This window comes from Lonchura striata, chromosome 2 (assembly GCF_050655825.1).
Source record: "Lonchura striata isolate lonStrDom1 chromosome 2, ASM5065582v1, whole genome shotgun sequence".
Lineage (NCBI taxonomy): Eukaryota > Metazoa > Chordata > Aves > Passeriformes > Estrildidae > Lonchura > Lonchura striata.
The window spans coordinates 16,864,650-16,886,483 of NC_140704.1; the positions used below are offsets into that span (position 1 = coordinate 16,864,650).

The following is a 21,834-nucleotide window of genomic DNA, read 5'->3' on the forward strand; positions in this document are numbered from 1 at the left end:
TACAACATAAATTCAACGGGATAGTAAATGAAAGTCTAAATAACTCTTCCAGGGAAACATGCATGGTGTAACTGTGAAACTCATCATCAAAACTGGCAAGTAAGCAAGTTGAGGAGTTGGTTTTCTCTACATGCACTTGTAGCTAGAAGTGCTAGTGTAGCAGAGAGCTTCAGACAAGGATGATGAACCTCATGTTTTAAGACCTAAAATAAAGACTCCATCTATTTGGAACCAGAGTAAAGTTTTCACGATAGACAGGTTACACCACACCTTCCAGTACAAGATTTCTTGCCTCTTTCTGAAGTACATGATACTAGCCACTGCTGGGGATAACCTTCTGGCCAGATAGACTGCAGGTCTGAAATAGATCTAACTAGGCTCCTCACAGTGATTTTACAGTTAGATGCCAAGGAAAATTTCATACTACACATGTATCTCATATACCTAAGTGAGGCAGAATGAAAGCTCCTTAACCAGCTATTTCATTACATCTAGTAAAAAATCCTTAACAGACATTTAGGCCCACTTTTATGAAGTAAAGTACAAGAGAACAGCTGTCTCTGAAGACTTCAGTTGAGAGGAATGTAATCCAATTAGTTACTAATTCTAGTAGATACTAAGAATGGAAATTGAAGTTTTGGACTTATATGACAGAAATGGTAGCTGACCCCAAGGTTTCAAAATTACAATCAAATTTGGTAATTAGCATGTTGACTTTCCTCTTTCTTTCCTACATGACATGGCTCTATAACTCTCTTCTGATTTAAAACTAGCTCATATTTTGAAATGAATGGATCAAAAGCAATTATACTGCTTCCAGCACTATATTTACCTAGAATTGATAAGCACGGTATTTTCCAATAAAAAGCTTGCACATGCTGATAACTCTGAAAGCAGTTTTTTACTAATATTCACTATTTTTCTGGGAAATGTGGTGTGCCAATAACTGTAGGCTTATCTGCAGCTGAAGTTATACTGCATATTTATCTCAGGGATTATGTGACATGCTGTAACTTCATTCATGAAGGAATAAAAGTGACACACTAAAACAGCAGTAGCTTCAGGAAAACTGTACAACTGCAAAGTATCCTTACTAGTTAATAAACAAATTATATCTGGCTTTGGATTAAAATTAAAGTGGCAGATAAATACAATCAAGAGAGAATCCTACTCTAATGTTAACATGGAGTACTAGAGCTCATTTTCTACTCATTCCAGAGTCACCCACCCAGAAGTAAACACAAACATTGTCATATAAAAGCACCCCAAACTCCCAGATCCTACTCATGCTTCACATAAATTTTAACTATGCCATTTATGCAATTAAACTTGTTGAAAGCTTGTTCACTTTTTTGCCATTTTGGAAATACACAGTTATGTCACATGTTTTACAGGAACAAAGCTACAGTGAGGACTGATTTTGGAAAAAGTCTTTATTAGTCCAAAAGTTCCTGATTTTACAGACCTGAAAACTACAATGTTTCACTTTTTCACTTAAATGATGACAGAAGTTGTATTTGACACTTGTTTTGCCAAGAGGATAATAGTAATTTAAACACTACAGGAACTCCTATGCCATCTTTTTCAGTGATATTTGAGTACTCCATTTTCAGAGAGAGTAACAGAGGGGGTGAGGAGTGTGGGGAGGGACAGACAAGACGGACATTTAATAGATTTGTAAAGCACCACAGGCTGCTGAGTGTGAGGCCATCCTCCAGATGCTGCTGCCTCAGCATCCATCACCTCTGTGAGGGATCCACCACTGCCCCCAGCCTTCCCCTCTCCCCCCCATGCACTGCCCTAAACACATATTTTTTCTTTAATACCCTTGCCAATAGTGGTGCCTGCAAGAAGCAGCTGTGGGTCCTGTTGTGAGGGTGAGGCAGGATGGCAAGATTACTGAATGGTCACTGAGGCTCATTTAAGTGAAGCTGAAAGGAACAAGGGACTACCTAAAAGCTTACTCACAGTCAGGAAGAAGTTACTCAAGGCCAGAGGAGGGGGTTAGCAAAGGGCTCTTGTTCTGCAAGAGAACAGGAAGAAATTTAACCTATGGCTGAGGTAAGGGCATGTAGGGGGATATGGCAGGAATATGCAGGTTGTGTGTGAGACTCCTTACTAAGATCCTCTCCCCAGTAACTTTCAGACACACACACAGTCTGGATCTTGGGCTCCAGTAAATGTAATCCAAATATACTTGAGCAGTTGGGGGACTGTGAGTTAAAAGCACCTTATGAAAGGTGGAGGAAAAAAACAACCCAGTGTAAAGCACATATGCAAGGAGGAGAAAGCTTGGGAGCAATTTCTATGTACCAGAACTGCACTTTGTACCTTCCTGTCAGCTCCCAAAGGGGATTGTTTCTATGGAAATCAAAACAGTGACACTTCTGTTCATTTTTATACAGTATCCTCACATCAGTCAATGTGCTTCAGTCTGGCTTGTGGGAAAAGAACATTATAGAAATACAGCTACAGTTTCAGTCATCTTCTTTTTCTTCCATAACAAAATTATTTACTGCAGAATGGTCCAGTCTGGAGACCTTGTCCTCATGAGCCATACAAGCAGAGGAAACTGCACAGAATAAAATGGTTGAAGACATATTTCCAGCTCTATGCCTTCACACAGACTGGTAAAAGAAACAATTCCCTATTTCTGTGCCAGGTTGCTGGCACACAGGAACAATATTTTCATTCTGCCAACATATCTTCTCCTGGAAAAGGCAAGAACTGGGTGGAAGTGTGTTCCCTGAGCTCATGAACCACCAGCTGCCCCAGGCCCATGCATTTTGAGTAGATAATGTGTCTACTTCAGCTCTGCTCAGGTATAAACAACTGGAGACATACAAGTTATCAGAACTCAGTATCAGAACCACAGTTTAGGTTCCCCATTCCCTGCCATGATGGCAGTGCAGAATAGCAAAAGAGTAATGTAACCCCGAGTAACAGAAATTTATAGTTTCCCCATTCCTTCCCATAATCTGTAGTTTGTTGATGTTGGTGCAATATTTTCCTTCCGTTTTTTTTTTTTTTTTTCCTGTTACCCAACACTGCTGTCCAGAATTTAGATGACAACAAGAGACTGTCTTGTACTTTAAACAATAGCCAGCAAAGTAAAATAATTAAATTTTGATGTTTAGCTTCACAGTCTATGAAGTAGGCTGATCCCACATTAACAGATTGTCTAACAAGCAGAAAAGACTAAACAAGGAAGCCCACAGATGAGAGTGGAAGGCATACAGGGGTGTAAAATGAGGGGAAAATCCTTCCCCTCCTCAATTACCTGTAGAATCAAGAGATGTTGAAAGTGTGGAATAGTGAAAATAATAGCATAAACTTAGGAAGAGGAAAAAAGGAAAGAAAAGTTATGGTACCAAATTTGAGTGCAGGAGCTGCTACATTGGATAGTCAACAGCTCAGCTTTTCCAACACCCACTTCCTCCCACAGTGAGCCCCTAGGTAAGTACAAGATATGCTTCAAAGGCCCATGACACAACTGTCTCTCCATACAAATAACTTATTCCTATGACCTATCATTGGCAAAAGCTCTAAGTCACTATCTTCTTACATTTTCCTACTACTGCCAGAAATGCTTAAGGGATGACACACACGATGTGGGAAAGGAACACTGAAAAAGGAAAAAAACACTAATATAAAATGCTCTCACAGTAAGAGTAAAGCAAATGGATTAACCTGTAAAAATTTTATCGGATCCATCTCTTTGTTTCATACACAGTTCATATATTAAAATCAAATAAAGGAAGTAATGCTTTAATACGGATGTATAGATATTTCACCAAAGTACCATGCTCAGTAACATAGTGAGTCGTAGAAAAATTAAATGAAGATTTTTTTACAAATCTCAGTTTTACTACTGACTGAAGTATCAGGTACAATTCCAAGGCCCCCTGTCAACTTTTCACCTAGCAAATTTGCTTCTTTCAGCCTTTACAATGCAGTGATTACATGCAGCTCTAAGCAGTAGGTTTCAGATGAAGATCTGTAAGGAAAAGTGGAAGCTTGGAGTCACCACAGAGAGGATGTTGTATTGGTATGGCGGCCTTGCGACATTTCCATTCTCCCATTTCTCTAAGGTTTTCCATGAGAAGGAAATGTCACTGCCTCCCTCTCTTTTTTCCCTCAGAAGTAGAGGAGGGATGGAACAATGCTGATCTGGTCACAGCAACTCCATCATGACACAGGGGAGATAAAAGAGCCCAATCTAATGAGAGATATGAAAGGCTTTGATGGATCTCATCTCCATGGATAGAACTGCAGTTAATTTTATGATGGATTCCTTCCTAGAACTGGCATCCAAAACCACTGGCTCATTAGTATTTGCTCTCTCAAACATTAGGTCTGTCACCTTCCCCTGAGTTATGAGCATATGGTAACCAAAGTACAAAACTAAGCTGTAACCACAAGTGTTCATGCATGTTATCTGCATTCATGTTTTTGGCATATATTCTTGCTCAGTCAAGGCTATCTCAGGTACTTACATCCTCCAAGGCACATGTACAGCAGATATTTCAAATACACTATTTCATCAAAAAGCAGAGAGAACAGTAATGTGTATTTTACTCTGGGAGTATTTTTGTGTGTGTTTTGGGTTTTTTTTGTTTTTTTAATTTGCAATCAGACAGAAAAACCACATCACCTTTCAAAAATATTTTTTGGGCTGATAATACTTCTTATTTATGTGCTTCAATGAAATCCTCATAGTAAGTGAGGGAATGGGGCCTTCCAGTACTGTTAGAAAATACTAGAAAAACCTTCAAAAGTACATCAAAATCTTGCTCTGATGCAGAAGTAATCATGTGTCTGCAGTCTGGATTACCTGAAGATGCAGTGAGAGTACCAAAATGGATTAACTAAGGCCACCAAGAAGCAACCAAAGAGCACATTTTCATTGCTGCCAACATGGATTTCATGCCAGTTTAAATGACCATTCTGCTGAGCTTCTTAACTTTCCTGGTGAGTTTCCTTTGAGGCAGACACATCATTTTGCCTAAAACTGAGGACTCAAATGGTTATTTGCCATTTTTATCAGCAAAAGTATCCAGTGAGTGCCTGTATGATTGATTTTGGCTCCTAGTGATTCCCTCTATGCTTGATGGACCAGCAATGCTGCTAAAGGCAGATTTCCTCCCCTTCTATCCTCACTCTCGCTGACAAGTATAGGTACAATGACAAGATTTTCACCAAAATATTTGCTTTATCAGTTGGATTGTCTGAGGACTTTCCGTTGGTAGTGACATCAACCATGCAGAGTCTGCTCATCACTGATAGCAGACCCAGAGAGTTTTATCCTTTAATGCTGATGTCACACAGAACACTTTTACATCCGCTGCTTTAGATGACAAGCAAATACAGAGTGAAAGTAAAAATGGAAATGCATCTGAGATATATCCAGTGCAAAACTTCTATCAGATGTGATTTTGTTTGCATTTCTTAACAGCACCAGAGAAAAACACACTAAACATTGTTCTTCTTCTAGGATTCATAATGTATCTACTCCCTAAAATACTCCTAATACTTCTAATAACTTTAGCCCTTATTTATTTGAGCCTAAATTCATAGCATGCTGAATCAATGTTCAACAAGAAGAAACAGAGCTGTGTGCAGGCTGCAGTAGCTCCTGACAGCAAAAAAATATGAGAGCAATTAGCCAGCCACAAATCTAAAAGGTCACTTTGTTGGAAGAAAGTCTTTGAAACTAATGACAGGCCTAAAATTTTTGAACTATCATTACCAAACTAGTTTGTGAATTCCCACAGTGAAATTTTAAGTCAGATTAAAGTCATCTGTGCTTCATTTTTCTTCAAAACCCAGAAGCAATACAATAAATTGAAACTGAGGGGTGTGAGGAACACAGCCTCACATATATGCTGCTGTAGTTGCTCAAAAGTCTCCTACAGAAACTTAAGAACACAGCACCCAGTTTATTCACAGTACAGCATACATCTTCTACACTGGTAGCTCTACTGGTAATATCTAGGGTAGCTATGGATCAATAAGGAAATGCCCCAAATGGTTGTTTTTCCAAGAGCCATGGAACACTCCTAATCATGGAAAGACATATGGTAGCATTTCTATGATATCTGCATCTGATGTGGTTGTCCCAAGCTCTTTTTAGACAATGAAGGGAAAGGAAGAGAAATTTATAGAGCATGATTTGTGGCTGCTGCCTAAAACTGGGCCACAAAGCAAGGTTTAGCAGTATCTATCTCTCTGTGTAAGAAACTATAAAGGTGACACAGAACCTCATGTGACTCAAATGCTCATGTCTACAGCTGCATGAGGAAAGTCCTGCCTCTAAAGCCTAAGAAGTGCTTTGGAAGGTTTGCATGGAGGCACATTACCATTGTCACTAGAGACCTTCCAAAGGAAAGTTAAAGCTTCCATATTGCTTCAGGCAAATAAGAGATCTTGTTTTCACTTCAACCCCAGATCAGCACCTGATCAAGGGAAGCCATCATCAGAACAGGTCAGACTGACCTACAACAAAACAATCAAGATATACTACAACCAAAGATGGAAAAAATATTCTGTGAGAAAGAAAAACCCATGCAGTTTGCAAAGAGAGCAGATAAGAATAAGGGCCTTGATATCTTAATGATATACAGGAAAATGAAATTCAGCTATACATTCCTGTAAAGCATCCTCTGAAAAAGAAGAATGCTTTTAAGAAAATCCATGTTCCCAGATCATCTTATCAATGGTCAGATGTTCATGAATTTGCAAGAAAGACAGATTCTCCCTTCTCTCATCTGTAGCAGTACTGCAGACTGGTAGTTTTCTCACACATTTTGCAGGGCTTAGGAGATGCAATAGCTGATCCCTGCACCCACAGGCTGCCCAAGTCCTAGCTCTCTCTTCAGTACTTAGGGCAGAGCAAGAGAAGGAAAGCTTTCTGCCTCTTCTCCCTCTTACTGCCTTAAGACATTTCTTCTACCAGGAAAGGCAAAACACAGCAAAAGCAAAATCTTAGTGGGTTGGATAAATCTTTCTACCTGTAAGAAATCTTGGGGCTCAGCACTGAGTTAAATAGTTGCGATATCCAACAGGCCCATCTGCTCATACTGTTGCCTCTTTTGTGCAAATTGTTACCCTACCAAATGTGTTAGTCTCTTAATAAATTACAAAAAATATCAAGGTTACACCTAATTTACATGTACATGAGTTATGATGTGTGATCTACTAGACACTGCACAAATATAGTGACTTTTGATTTGTAAAAAAATCAAACTTTGCTGTAATAAACACACTTGATAATGAAATAAACCAGCACTTCAAAAGCATCATACCCTGCTTGAAGATACTACACACTGATAATCACATATTCTAGCATGAACAATAAAACCACAATTTACTCAATTGCATTGAACCATCAGCCATGATGCCTCCAAACACCAGAGCAGTCTGTAATACCCACAAGAAGTATTTTTTTTAAAAAAAGAAGACACAGGGAATGTCTCCTTTCAGAGATAGTGCATTTTTCCAGTTGTGTTCCCAGATGGATCAGAATTTTCTGAGAATAAAACAAGGACCACTCAGTTATTTGTAATACTCCATTGATTTAACCTCCCAAAGACATTTATATGACATATTTCAAACCAAATTATCTCAATTTTTAAGCAATGCTTGCACAATGCATTGAGTACAATTAAATGTAACAGTCTCCTTAGAAACCTCACAGGGGTTAACAGAACCAAAGAGGTTCAGCATAAGCTAAACACTCTGTTTTAGACATCAAGTTTTAACCGAAATTCATACTCTTTACAAAGTTACCAGAAAAAAAAAAAATTGTAGATTTAGTAGAGACAAATTATTAGGAGAGTACACAGGCAGAGCAGGTCACTAGTACAGCTCCCTGGAGCACCGGGGCTCACCTATTTGTCTCTAAGAACACAGATGGACTACATCCAGCCCAACTACATTTACATCACTGTTGTGCAGCAGCAGGGTAATTGACTAACGATAAAATCAACACATTTCATGCATGAAGTAGACGGATGCAGGTTTGGAAGAGATGAGAAAACACAAGTGTCATGTAATTCATAAAGAGGAATTAGAACCAAAGAGGAAAAATTACTGCCAAAGTTTTGTGAACCAGAGTTCTGAGAGGGAGAGACAAACTGGAGCCAAATTATTCACAGAATCAGAGTGATCTCGGGCAGGAAGTGAAAAGTTAAAAAGTCAAATGTTAAGCTGCTAGTCTGGTGGAACCCTGCTTATTTTCCTTGAAGGCTGTATTCCTGTAACAAATTTTTAATGACAGATAAGACCGGCTGGATCATATGCCGCCTAAAAGACACTATAGGATACCTCTTCCCAGTGAGATAATGAATGGGGTTCATAATTTCTCTTTCTGGTGCACGAGGGATTGAAAAACCACCCCGAACGTGTGGAGATTGCATTTCAGTTACTCCTCCGCGGTATTCAGCTGAGGGTATCATGCGGAACGGATGTTCTCTCAATCTTGGGAGTTTTTCCTACACCACGAGGCCACAGACCACCAGCAGAGATGTAAACTGTGTTTCTTAGAAGTCTGTACTGGCTGTTTGGCCGCAACCCCACCACCTTCTACATGCTTAGTTTAAGACTGATTAGCGCGTTCACACGCTGTATTCTCTGTCCGCTTGGTCCGCAGCTTTCTCCCGCCTGCCTTCCCTTCCCTAACGCTGACTCTGAGCCCGGGCACTGCGCGTCCCTGGGGAGCCCCGCCGGCCGATCAACCCCCTGCTCACTTCCCTCAGGAAGGGGGCACAGGCAAGGTCTGACCCAGCTTAACCCGCCGAGGGGAACAACCGGCCCCGGGACGCAGCTCCGCAGCGCCGAACCGAGCCACGCGTGCCGCCGGCGGGCCCCGTCCTGAGGGAGCGGGGCCGCGTCCCCTGCGGCTCCCACGGCGGGGCTCGCCGCACCTCCCTCCGCGCTGGCGCCGGGAGCCCTCGGCGGTCCGGCTACTCCCTCCCTGCCCGTGTTACCTTGGCACGCTGCGAGGAGGCGCGGGACGGCTCTGAGGGACCCGGCTCGGCTCGGCTCGGCGGGGCCGAGGGAAGTGGGGCCGCCCCGCCGTGCTCGCAGCGCCGCCCTCCGCCCCCGGGCCGCACGGAGGCGGCGGCCGCTGCCCTGCCCGCGTCCCCCGGGGAAAGCCCGGCCGGACCGAGCAGCACGGCCCGGCCCTGCCCAGCCCATCCCAACCCATCCCATCCCAACCCATCCCATCCCATCCCATCCCATCCCATCCCATCCCATCCCATCCCATCCCATCCCATCCCATCCCATCCCATCCCATCCCATCCCATCCCATCCCATCCCAACCCATCCCATCCCATCCCATCCCAACCCAACCCATCCCATCCCAACCCATCCCATCCCATCCCATCCCATCCCATCCCATCCCATCCCATCCCATCCCAACCCATCCCATCCCATCCCATCCCAACCCAACCCATCCCATCCCAACCCATCCCATCCCGGCCCGGCCCTGCCCTGCCCCGCGCTCCCCTGCCGGGGCCGCTCCTGGCCACCCCACCCGGGCGCTCTCGGCTGGACAGCGCTGTCAGGCGCTCTCAGGTTTTCAGACAGAATTGTCTTTCTTTCCCCGCTCTCTTTAGTGACTCTGCATCATCTATAACGTGCAAGGTAGCGAACTACTTTCATGGCACTTTTTTTGTCACATCGTGCCTTTGGAAAAGGCTTACTTAAAGGGTACTTAGATTTTATTGGCGGAGCAGGAATAAATTTATAACCCGTTATATTCCATAAAAAGTTGGTGAGGAAAATAATAATCCAGACGTTTCCATCTGAAGTTAAAAAAGCAAGTGTCCAAAAATTCAGTATGGCCTTGGAAGCGTTGATGTCACCAAGTTTAAGAGAGATTTTGAGTACTGTAAGCCATGTGAAACTAGAACTCTCTCTTGATTTAAAATCCTACTTTTGGTACCTATAACTTTGCCAAAACAATGCTTTTAGTAGATTTATTTTTCTTCTATATCTATATCTGACAGAAATGTGTAATGAAAAAAGGTAAAGATGTCACCGCTGCCTCCTTCTGTTACTTCAGTTTACAGAAGTCACCAGGTAGTTCAGCTTAGTCTTGTGTTTATTGGCAATTCGTATTAAAATTTTGCTCCAAAGCAGCCAAGAAATTCTGTGTTTTGTTTCTCCAACACTGCTGGAGATAAAATAATTATAACAGAAGGATGGTAGCATTTTAAACTGCCACCATGATTTGCACAGCAAATATGTTTCAATGCTTTAAGGGGTAATTGCTTTGAAAAATTCCAGCTGAGACAGCTCAGGCATATTTAGGAATGCATTTAGGAAATAGTGCATTGTTCTGCTCATGTTATTTAAAAAACCTAAATTATTTCACTGACAAGCTGGCTAAAACCTCTTTAGTGAGGTCAGAGCTTCATTTTTGGCCAGGTACATGAAAATACATCTAAATTTGGCAAACAGCATTTGTAAAATCATGGACATAGTTATTAAACAGTTATTAGTTGAGGAACTTGGGAGTCTGAGATTCCATGGATACTGCATATTGTCTTTGCTGACTTTATTTGCAGTTTCTCCTTTTGATTTTTCGTATCATTATGGTGCCAAGGAAAGATGTAATTTCAAAATATTCATTGGCAATAATTTTTTAAAATTTATCCCAAAGTCAAATTTTAAATCAGCACTTAGCACAATACACTTTGCATATATTAAGGAGTAATATTGGATGGTGCATTTTGTTGTCAGGAAGTATTTTATTTCTGTATGTGACCTAACATTAACATGGTCACACCCTGGTGGTTTCACACTTACTTTGCTTTTGTTAAATACATAACCAGAATAGTTGTTTAGATAATGTAGGAAACATCTATTCTGCTTGTACAAAGTAGCCTTTGTTTGCTCTGTCTCTAAATTTGTTCCTGTCCTCTCTAAGTATCCTGAAAAAGGCTGAGAGCTGAATGGCAGTATTTTGCAGCTCTCCAAAGCTCACCTGGTATTGCCTATAAGAGGAACAGTGGAGAAAAGAACAGCATGCCTCTATAAAGCAAAGGAAAATAACAGAAATCCCAGAAAATCTTGAGTGCCATCTATGAAGTTTTTGGTCTGTGTTCAGGAGCATGACGATGTGCTTCAGTGGGATGGGTGGGGGCCATCACATATTCATAAGGAAGAAATGTGGTGAGATAAATGCTAAAGAAGATACAGACTTGATTAACAGTGTATGTTTTCATGTTAGAGAAAAACAAATTTTGTGGGAAGAGGAGGTGGAAATAAGTAAAACTTCCTAATTTGTTTTCTGTCAGATGAAATGAATGTGCAGCAGAATCATTCCCCAAAATTCCACCCCTACATTCTGCCTGCTTTCCTCCAGAAGCTTTAAATTTTCTAATGGGAAGAGGAGACGTGCACTCCACCCAGGTTACAGTTGGGTGTTTCTCAGCAGTTTCATGACTCAAGACCTAATGAGTGCAGTTAGAAATTGTTCTTTTCCTTTTCTTATCTAGGGTGAGTAGATCTCTGTGGTAGATGTACTGCCATTGTACACCCGTTGCTGAGATAAAAGGAAGAGAGCTAACCTCCCCAGTCCTCTTGGATTGCATGTCCTAGTAATGTTTCTATAAAGCAGCAGATAATTTAGAATTAACGCAGAAAATCTGTTTTTGAAAGGGAACAAATAGATACATTTCTAGTGCCAGGAAACCAGCAATTAGTTGGAAAAAAAATTACTATAAATGTGTTCCCTTAAATTGTATTGAGATCACTTTATACACTGATAATAATCACCTGCCTTTGTAGAGACTGACTTTAATTTTCTTTACAGGCTAAATAAGACACTATGCTAAGATCTGACCTGCCCAGAGTAATGCAGGATCAGCCCATAGCCCTCAGCGTTATGAATGGAGAGGGTGCAGATATGTTAAATATTGTCAAGCCATTGTGTCCCTGGCCAGGATCAAAAAAGAGAAAAATAAATCAGTGCAATTAATTAGAACTTTTGTCATAGCAAAGCACAGAGAATGCAATTGAAAGAGTTGTTTGTTTCGTGGTTATTCAAACAAAATAAGGTGGAAGAAGGGAAGTTTTGATCATAGAGGACAAAGGCATAGATTCAAGCTACAAAACAAGATTAAAAATATGTGTTTAAGGCAAGTGATACCTAAAGGCTGGAACACTCTTTTCAAGTAGTACCATGCAGATACTGCAAATCTTTGGTACAATGACTGGATGATCCTTTAGGGTACATCAGTTAAGTTCTTTCCTCAAGACACTGTTTTTCAGAAAGCTTTAAGAGATTGCAATTAGTGAGAAGTGACTCACATCACCACAGCAGACTGTAATGTCAGGGCATTCTGGAAAAATGTTTGGCATCTTCTTGTAAGGCCAAATGCTAAAAGTATGTGTATAAGGAACTAGCAATGACAGGTTTTATGTTCTTCCAATAAGTATTATTTCTATTTAAGGTTTTTTTTTTAATTAATTTGTGATTTTGCAATACAACAGAAGACCTGTAAACCCTAAAACTTCCTTACAAGAAAGATGGGAAGCTCTCATTTAAGAGCTTATATCAAAGAAATTATCAAAAGCAATATTTAAAAAGTCACAGTAAATCAAATTGAAGTATGACTGCATTGTATACAGAGGCTAGTTAACAAGAATATAATATAAAGTTCTTTAAAATTATAGCAAATTAAGAAGCTGAAACTCAGTGTGCTAAAGAGCACCATGACCCTTCTGCCCATCTTATCTTCCATCCTTTTGAAGACATCTTTCAGCAAATCAGAACTGAAAATATAATTATTGCTCCATTATTCTTAAGAGTAAAGCATTGGTTGTTACAGTGGAAAACCCAAAGCAAAACAAATCAGTATCTTAACCTGGATGAAAAGCTGAAGAAGATGTTCCAGCCTGAAAATGTTAGCAGTGAAGCTGGCAAACTCACACTTTTATCTGCTTTTCAGAAGTACTTCTGAAAAGACTATGATCAAAGCTTAGTTACTAGAATTCTATGCACCATCATAATTTTAAGATGTATTTCCATTTTTCTTTTTCTTCTGTGTATGATAGGGCCTTGAGTTAGCCAATGGCTTCCATTTTTGCACTTAGAATATATTTAGGAAACTATTTAAGTATCCAGGATTAACACTGTTAAAATTTCTCTGAGGTCTTGATTAATAAGTCAGAGATGCCTGAGAGAGACTTTTTCACTGGACTCAATGAGTTTTAGAGTTAAGTTTTCCTGCTCTCACATATAAATATCATTGTGTATATCCATATTTCTTCTGTTTGTACATAGCAGATATCTATGCTATACATGTATATATATGTGTATATATATCCCTTTCTGTTTCTTGTAAACATCAGTTCAAGTCAGCCCCCTTCTTCACTGTGAGAGCTGAGCATCTAATATAAAATGCAGCTGAGGCAGGAAAAGCCTGACTAACACATCTTTTTATTATCTTTATTAATCTTACGATAAATGAAATCAGCTGCACCCTTAAAAGGAAACCTGTATATGTCGTGACATGGAATATTGAAATCTCATCTAACTTATTCTGAATGATACTTGTTATTAACTAGAAAATTGTAACCCGAGGTTCTTAATTTGAAAAGTCAGCATTTATTATTGACATAATTTCTTTAGCTGTACAAAATAAGTTTTTTGATATTGCTCAGAGCAATGTGTGCAAAAATTAGCTTAAGCAGAAGTGTAATTTTAAACTGAGCATTTGATTTTATGAATGCTGTATGTTAGATTTCACATGTATGACAAACTAAGCATGAAATGAGTAGGGTTTTGAAGCTTCTTACTGACGTAAATATAAGAGGTACTTGAAGACAAAAGAAGAGAGAATTACTTTATTAATGGAAATAAATTCTCTATTTTAATAATTTAAAACTACTCAACCATTTTCTTACTCACTCCTTTCCTCTGGGATTTATTTCCCTATGTACTTTTCTTTCCTGATTGTTAAAATATTATAAGCACAGTTTATACAAGTAGAATATTCTTTTGAAATTTCATCAATTCAATTCTCAATTGCTTGTGTGAGAGCAAGTAGAGATATTGGTCCTCTGGTCATACAAGTTTAAACTTTCACCTTTTTAAAATAAAGTTTAAGTGTTCTCCATTACCTGCTACCCATTGACTGTTTCACTACATTCACATGAATATTAAAACTTCCCCCGTTTCCTGGAGGCCCAGGGAAAGCCTTTGGAACACTTAATAATCTTATTTTGAAACACAATAGTAGTTGCAAACAGCTTCATAACTTTATTTTGAGATTTTGTTTTTCTGTTTTTCAGGGTTCAAAATAAATTTGTTCCACCCCCCGCCCACTTCCCAGCCATCCATTATTTTCACAGTGATTACAGAACTCTTTAAGGAGATAATTGTCAGCAATTTTTTGCTTTCAGAAAGTATCTTCAAAATCTCAGTATGTATTTATTCTTCTTTCCCCCTCAGCAGGTATTTTTTTAAGTACAAATGCCAGGTTGTATCTTTTTGCACATTTTCTGTAGCTGCATGTCAGTATTAGGCTGCAAAGTTTTCTGCTGTGTGTCTGCACTTAGAGTATATGTGCAGTGTATAACATTTGTCCAGGTATAATATGCATATAGGGTGAGAGATAGTATGAGGAAAGCAGCACTATAAACCACCTATATGGCTTTTTCTGGTGTGCAGAAGTGCAAAGTAGAGTTTTTGCTTAATCACTTGTTTCCCATCCATGTAAACTCTGTCTGCAAGAAACAGATGTAAACCTTCAGAAACAGTCATCAGAACTGTTTTACCAGCCACATTCCTGATAGCTCCTGCAAAATACATTTTAAGTGTGTGCCACTTACTGGTCATGAGGGGGGAAACTAGAAAGCAGAACTTGCTTTCAGACTATGTACTAAATATGGAAGCAACTGTGGGAAACTATTTTTAAGAGTTTCATCTTCTAGCCCCATCTCAAAGGGAGGTGCATATGAAATTAGCAGCTGGAATTTAGCTACACAGAATCCTCCCTGGCAGGTCCCAGCGAGCCAGACCAAGTGGTGCCATAGAAGTGGAAGCTGAGTCTAAAGAAAAAGTACATGTAATGCAAAAATTTAAGGCTAAGAGTTTTGTCATACCATTACAGCTTTGACCTGTCTTGGCCAACTCAGATTATGTTAGATTTGTGTGAGATACAATTTTTAACCAAATAAATATTCTTTAGTTTCCACCCTACCACAATTTTGTATGACAAATCCTGAGAGAAAAGCTACATGCTTGAACTGAACATACTGCAGCAGTGGTCTCAGCTTTACATGGCTCCTGATAAATAAGACAGCAAGAAGCAAGAGAACTTCTTTATTTCCATATTGTTCATAAAAAATCACCTCCATAAAATCATCAATTTTCTGAAGGGTAGTATTTACCTTGTTCAGGTAATGTACAGCTGAACTCTGAATATTACTATTAAGAATTTGGAGACCTTGAGCTTTCTATCTTTTCTTCAGCTTTCCATGGTCTATAGCTGGTGCTGGTCTGAAACCAAATGTCAATGAGTCAAGCAAGAGTCAAGGTGAGACTCTCCTTCAACTGCGCAAAGAAATTACAATAAACCAGCTGTAGCCAATTGTATCACTTTTACTCAAGAAGCATCTCACTTGATTTACACGAGCAAAAGAAAATGAACAGTTTACTGGGATAGAACTAGTAATCTGTGTTTTCCAGATGAAGTTGGCAATATAGTTTTTCCATAGAATACAAGTTGAATATGAGCTCCCTTTAAATTAAATAGAATCAATAATGTTTAAAAGAGGAACTTGACAATAGCATTAAGCTTCCTCTGGTAGCTTTTATTTATTTTTTTTTTAACTTTAGGAGAAGGCAGTGAATTCTCACTTCTTCTTTAATTGAATAACTCATGTTTCTACACTGCACTATTTGCAATATACAGCTGTATTATTTTTAGACTATGGTTATAGCTAATATATTAAATGCTGTCATATTTCCTTCATATATCAACTTGTGTGATGATTTGTCAAGAAAAAATAGTACTCTTGCACAACAATACAGCCATCTGCTGACCACAAGAGCTTTCTGTGAGAATAAGGAAAAAGGAGCTTTAACCCAGCAACAGAAGTTAAAATCATTAAACAGCTTAGGTATTCCATCCAGAATCACATTTCACTGGTCTTTCATGTTCCTGAGGATACAGATTCCTGTGTACTAGCTATGTCCATGGTGTCAATTTGAATAGTTTGTTTCAGGACACTTTAAGGCAGGATGTGGCTTTGGGGTAAAATTTTTGAAGAACGTATTTCAAATAATGTATCCTGAGCTTGAAAAAACTGTTCCTTCTGCTCTAAAAATACAATAAGCATGAAAGATCTTTGGCTGATAATATTTCTCTGAAAGTAAGGAGATTACTTTCTCAAACAGACTGAACAAATAACATCAAGATCTTAAACAGTTTTGGACAAGGGGTAGTTTATGGCTGTACTTCAGCAAAGCAGCTGAGGAAGTGCTTGTCCCCTACTCATGATAACTCCACCATGACTGGTGTTTATGCACTGTGCTTATTATTCATGTTGTGGTTTCTGATTCTGCTCCATTTTTGCCTCAGTAACATTAGTCTTCATCTCTCGTATTACATCCAAACAATGCAGATTGTGTACTCTTCACATTTCACTCTTCAATAGTATTTTTACTCATTTTCAAATTAAAATCCTTTGCAGTAACATTTAGATTATCCCCAGCTGGCAGTTTTTCTCTTTTCTAAGAATTTTCCTAAGACCAGGTAGCTGTAGTAGAATGACAAGTATGTGTACTACATTTTCTTGGATTTAAAAAACCTTTTGCAGAGACTTTTTACAAGTTTCAGATGTGAAAAAAAAAAAAAAAAGCAAAGTCTGTCCTAAATTTTAATAAATGGGCAAAGAAGAGATGAGGGCTTATGAGTCTACAATGAAAGAGAGGTGGTATGGAACATGGAAGAACTTGAAAAAAATCAGTAGTTTGTATCTGTGGGAATGGGAAGCCAGTGCCAGCTAAGGAATGTAGAGAAAAAATGATACAATAAAAGTATTGGGCCTAGAAAATAGTTTTCAGAGCAAGAAAGAATAAATGAGAAGGGAAATACCACATCAGGAAACCATGGACAAGGATATGAAATGAAAGCCTTGCTTCAAGCTTTGGCATATGGAAAGAGAGCACCTATTTTAGAGGTGCTGCAAGAAAATAATCAGCAATCTCTAGACACAGCTGGCAAGGGAAGATCTGAGTTGAGGACGATGCCCAGTTTACAGCAGAGAAGGAAAGCATGTGGAAGTAGGTATTTTTTTGAATCTTCTTAGGCTCAAGTTGAGCTTGAATTTACAGCTGGATAAAGAGAAAAGTTGAAAAACATATATTTCAAGTGATCCTGGAACATATAAGTGTGCATTCCAAGTAAATTCAGCAACTGGCATACACTGGTTTTTTTGAAGCAGTCAGTATTGTCACATACACGATATGCACTTGATTTGTTTCTTTTGAAGACTGTAATGCAAACTTTGCCTTGGTGGTAAACTGTTGTAAAAGTAATAAGACTTTCAGAGATCAATGCATCATCTTTAATCACAATTTTCTTCTGTATTCAGGTTTTCCTTTTCCATGCAGAAAGAATTCCATGCCTTTTGATGCATGCATACAAAAGGAACATCCCATTTATGTGAACATACTCCAGAAAAAAGTCTTCAACGTTGATAACTTTGCAAATATGTTCTTGTATCATGAAGTTGAAGATAGTCTTGCTTGACAACACTATATACCACTTTTCCTCTGCAAGGATCATATGAAATTAAAAATATAATCCTCTTCAACTAAAAAGGAAAATTTACATAAGTTTAATATTTCTTATGAGCTTTTTTTCCTCTAGTAACTGTGGGTCTCACATTTTTTCCTTCTAAAGGAAGCTTGTTCTTTCTCTCAAAGCATATAAACTGATAATAATGCAAGAAAGATGAAAGTGAAGGACCTAAACAAGGGTGTGGAAGACCTGCGCTTGAGGTTTTTCATGTCTGCCCCTGGATATTTGTAACCATGTTACTAGTAGCATTAAAAATTACCTAAAAATGTCAAAAGAGCTAATTGTTGCCTCAGATTGTAAAAAAACATTTGGGTCCCATTAGCTCTATGACTGTGCCTGAATGCCTGGAAGTCTGTACCTTAACTGTCTAGGAATCAAATAATTATGGATGAATAATGGAGAGAGAACACTTTTTTAAGTCTCAGATGTGTTCTCAGCATACCTGCACTGGACTGTGATCCTCTCACAAACTCTGGCCAGGTAAGTACCTCAGAGATCTAGACAGGTGATTTAACCACAGCCCTGAAACGCTAATGCAGCTCCTGAAAATACAAACACACGATGTAAATGAAACTAAATTAGTACACGAGAAGAAAGACACAGATATTTAGCCTGCTCAACAGCCTTTTTCTTTATGGAAACAACTTTTTTTTTGCCAGGTTAATATTATTTCTAGAAACAGAGGCCAAAACAAACACTCTTCTTGGACTATCTAATGAAAATCTATCTTGAGTAGAATAAACTCAGCTGGGTCTCGATCAATCAGTGTTTGAAACATCTCCAGTTTGACTGTTAATGTGATTTTTTTGCCAAAATCTTAGGCTTTAAATTTATTTTAGAACTACATTGTTGAGGAAAAGTCTTTGTAATTGATCCTAGCCTATTTTTGAGATTACCAAAATAAGGTCTTGATGGTGGGCAAATAGCCATACTGAATAAAGGTCCCAAAACAGTTTGGAGCAAAGATCAACATAAACTGTTTACAAAGGGTATTTGAGAGACCATCAGACACTGGAGCACTATTGAGAAGAGCCTGGTGTGTTACTGTGCAGATTTCTGCCTTTGGAACCACAGAAGCAAATTTGCTAGTCTTATACAGCAAGAGTGCGCTTCCTTTCTCAAGGAGAAAAGTGAATCCTTATTTATAGAAAGGCACAAAGAGAAGCTCATATAGGATGTTTGTTTCAAGAGCTTTTATAATTGCTAGGAAAACACAGAGAACCTGATTTATATTTGCAGTAGAGCTCCTTCACGTGAGGTAAATGAGGATCAAGTCTACAGTATTTAGTAGCTTAAACAGTCATAATTTGCTCATTTTTGCAAGAATAACTCCCCTGTTCTTAAAACTTCAAGGCTGCATATGGAGATGCACAGATCTAAATTGATAATGCTGCCTGCAGAAATTATTCACAGCTATGCCCATTCCTTTGCGTATGTCTGAAAAACTTTTCCTCTACATGAAAAACCTCAGCTGTTCTTGGATGAATGAAGATAAAGCACTGGAAACCTGTAAGAACTCCATGGTATCACTCCTGTGCTGTTTCTCCCATTGTTGGTCTGGAGAATCAGATATTGTCATAAAATAAAAGAAAGAAAGGAAAAAACTTGTCTCAGTAATTATTACAACCAAAATTTTCTTCCCATTTTCAACCTGAAGGCAAAAGGTACCAAGATGCATTCCTATCTTTCTTGTAGCCCTGCAGTCTGGCTTTTTAAAAAATCACACTGTTATAAGTTGTGCATAAAGATTATCTACCTGTTTTCTTATTTGTTCTCTTTGGCAGCCTGAAGACTGACTGGTGATATTTTTCAGCATTAGTGAAATATAGACAACACTCAAGATTTTGTAATTTTCAATTCCAGGTTCAAGTCCTCATTTTTAACATTTTATACATTTAGTGACCATATGTTTGCCTAAAAAACAAACAGAAAGATTATCAGATTCACATCTAGTGTGCCTCTGGTCTGAAATGTCCACTGCAAGATTTCACATAGGTTACATTTCATTTCTTCATTTTTGGCCAGTGCTTGACATAATAATTGTTTCTAACTGTTAGACATAAATCGATTAGAAGGAACATTGCCCAAAATTTTTCAAAATAATAAGTATATAATTCCAAACACAGTTGGTTTTGGTTTGGGCTTTTTTTTTTTAAAGTTTCAAGAAAATTAATCTTAACAGAATCTATCAACCAAAGTAAAATATAAACAGGACCATCTTGTCTTTCTTCCATACTGACGTGTACAGAAGTTTTGGAAGTGAATGTTAGATTTCTTAGTCTATCGTTCTTTATAATATAAGACAAAATCATTTACACAAACAGTCTGCACTAAGCCAAATATTCTTTCTTTAGAAAAACTTTGTTTTGTGATTTGAAGATTTTCAAAGATAATTAATCTGGTGTTGCACTCAGCCAGCTTCTGATTTTGCAGGGTTTGGGGTTTTTTTCTGCTTTGATTTTCTGTATGACACCATTTATAGCTGTGTTGTTTTACCATTCACTCTAGTGAATCCAGGACCTTTTCCTCATTTTTCACTCGTATTAGCTTTTAAAAATATTTTCTTTAACCACCATTTTCCATTTGGGCTCTTTGATGTTCCAAGAGTAGTTGGTACATTTTAGTCTGACCTACACCAAAATTACAAATGTTTACTTTTGCAGGGGCCATGGAGTTTTGATAGGGGGTAACCTGCCCACAATTTATTTTATACCAAATATTTAACATATAAGTATGTACAAAACCAAAGCTTTTTTTAAGGCTGTAAAATAAAACTTTCACGACTCAGGAATGCAGGAATTAAGGCTGCTGAGTTAAATTAATTTCTGTTACATTTTTTGCAAACATCTGAGTATGTATTGATGCAAACAGTTAAAAACTGGCCAAAGTCTAAAAAAAGTCAAACTAGATTTTATAATGGGAAAATCTGAGAGAGTATTACTAGCTAATGATAGTTTCTGCTACTCCTGTAGTGAAAAAGAGAAACAACACGTTAGATTTGAGGTTGTCCTCTGGCCACTAGAAACAGTATATGGAAGAAAATATAGCAGCTAAAGTGGATAAGTTAGATATTACTTGCACTTGCTGACCTTGATTTAAAACACATTATTTTTGTCCAGCCAGAGACCCTGCCCCGCAATTCTTGGTGGCCTGAATGTACACTGGTGTGATGTACCTCAAGCAGACCTTCTCTTAGCAGATCATCTGTATGAAGGCGTGGCAACACAATAAAGTCTTCCAAAACTTAGCACTGCAGCTAAACAAGAGAAATCTTCCCTCATCATTTGCATGCTTTTCCCATTGCCATGATATAGGGACCCTGAGGAAAAAGACAAGGTTAAGGTGCTTTGATCAGGAGAATTTCTCTGCAGCCTGGTGATCTGTACTTAACTACAAGACTTCAAAACAGAATGCAAAAATATCTGTCCAGGAGATTCTCTCTAACCAAGCATGAAACTATTAGCAAGGATTCTGTGCTGTGTTTCTAATGCTCACGTGGCATTACTGAAGGAGTGCAGTCAGCAATTTGGGGAACAGAAGGTGACCCAAAGATTATTATTACTTCAAGAGGCTGAGACTTGTAGCACTGAACTAATGCTGACCAGCTAGTCCAGCCAAGTCTGAGATATTTTTATCATTGTGTCATCCAGCTATGAATGCATCTCTTGGAAACACCATTCTGTTGGCATGTTTTCTGTCAAAAGTTGCTGGTTCACTGAAAGTGAAACATTTCATGAAGGCTTATCTATAGAGCCTTATAATGGAATACAGATAACTTTTGATAGTCCTCTGCAAGGCAGGTCAGCTGCCAGTTTTCCATTCAGTCAGATCTATTCCTGTGTGATGGCCTCTTCCTTGTCTCAGGGATCCAGGAATACAAGGACCTCCTGGTATTCAGGGCTCCACTGCTCTTGGAAAAAATGGTTGCCTTTTGGAAATCCTTGTCTCCCAAATAACATTGTTAGTGGAATGCCCATTTCCTAGGAAACATTTAACAATTTTCTTTCTA

The 21,834-nt window shown here is 38.7% G+C and overlaps 1 protein-coding gene across 1 annotated transcript in view; it reads right to left on the bottom strand.

Moving 5' to 3' along the window:
• Positions 1-9,141, bottom strand: part of APBB1IP (amyloid beta precursor protein binding family B member 1 interacting protein) — a 63,497-nt gene extending 54,356 nt beyond the window's left edge. The window contains exon 1 of the mRNA XM_021533110.3: positions 8,988-9,141. The gene's annotated coding sequence lies outside the window, so the exon portion shown is untranslated. The remainder of the gene's footprint in view (positions 1-8,987) is intronic.
• Positions 9,142-21,834: the final 12,693 nt, after the last annotated feature.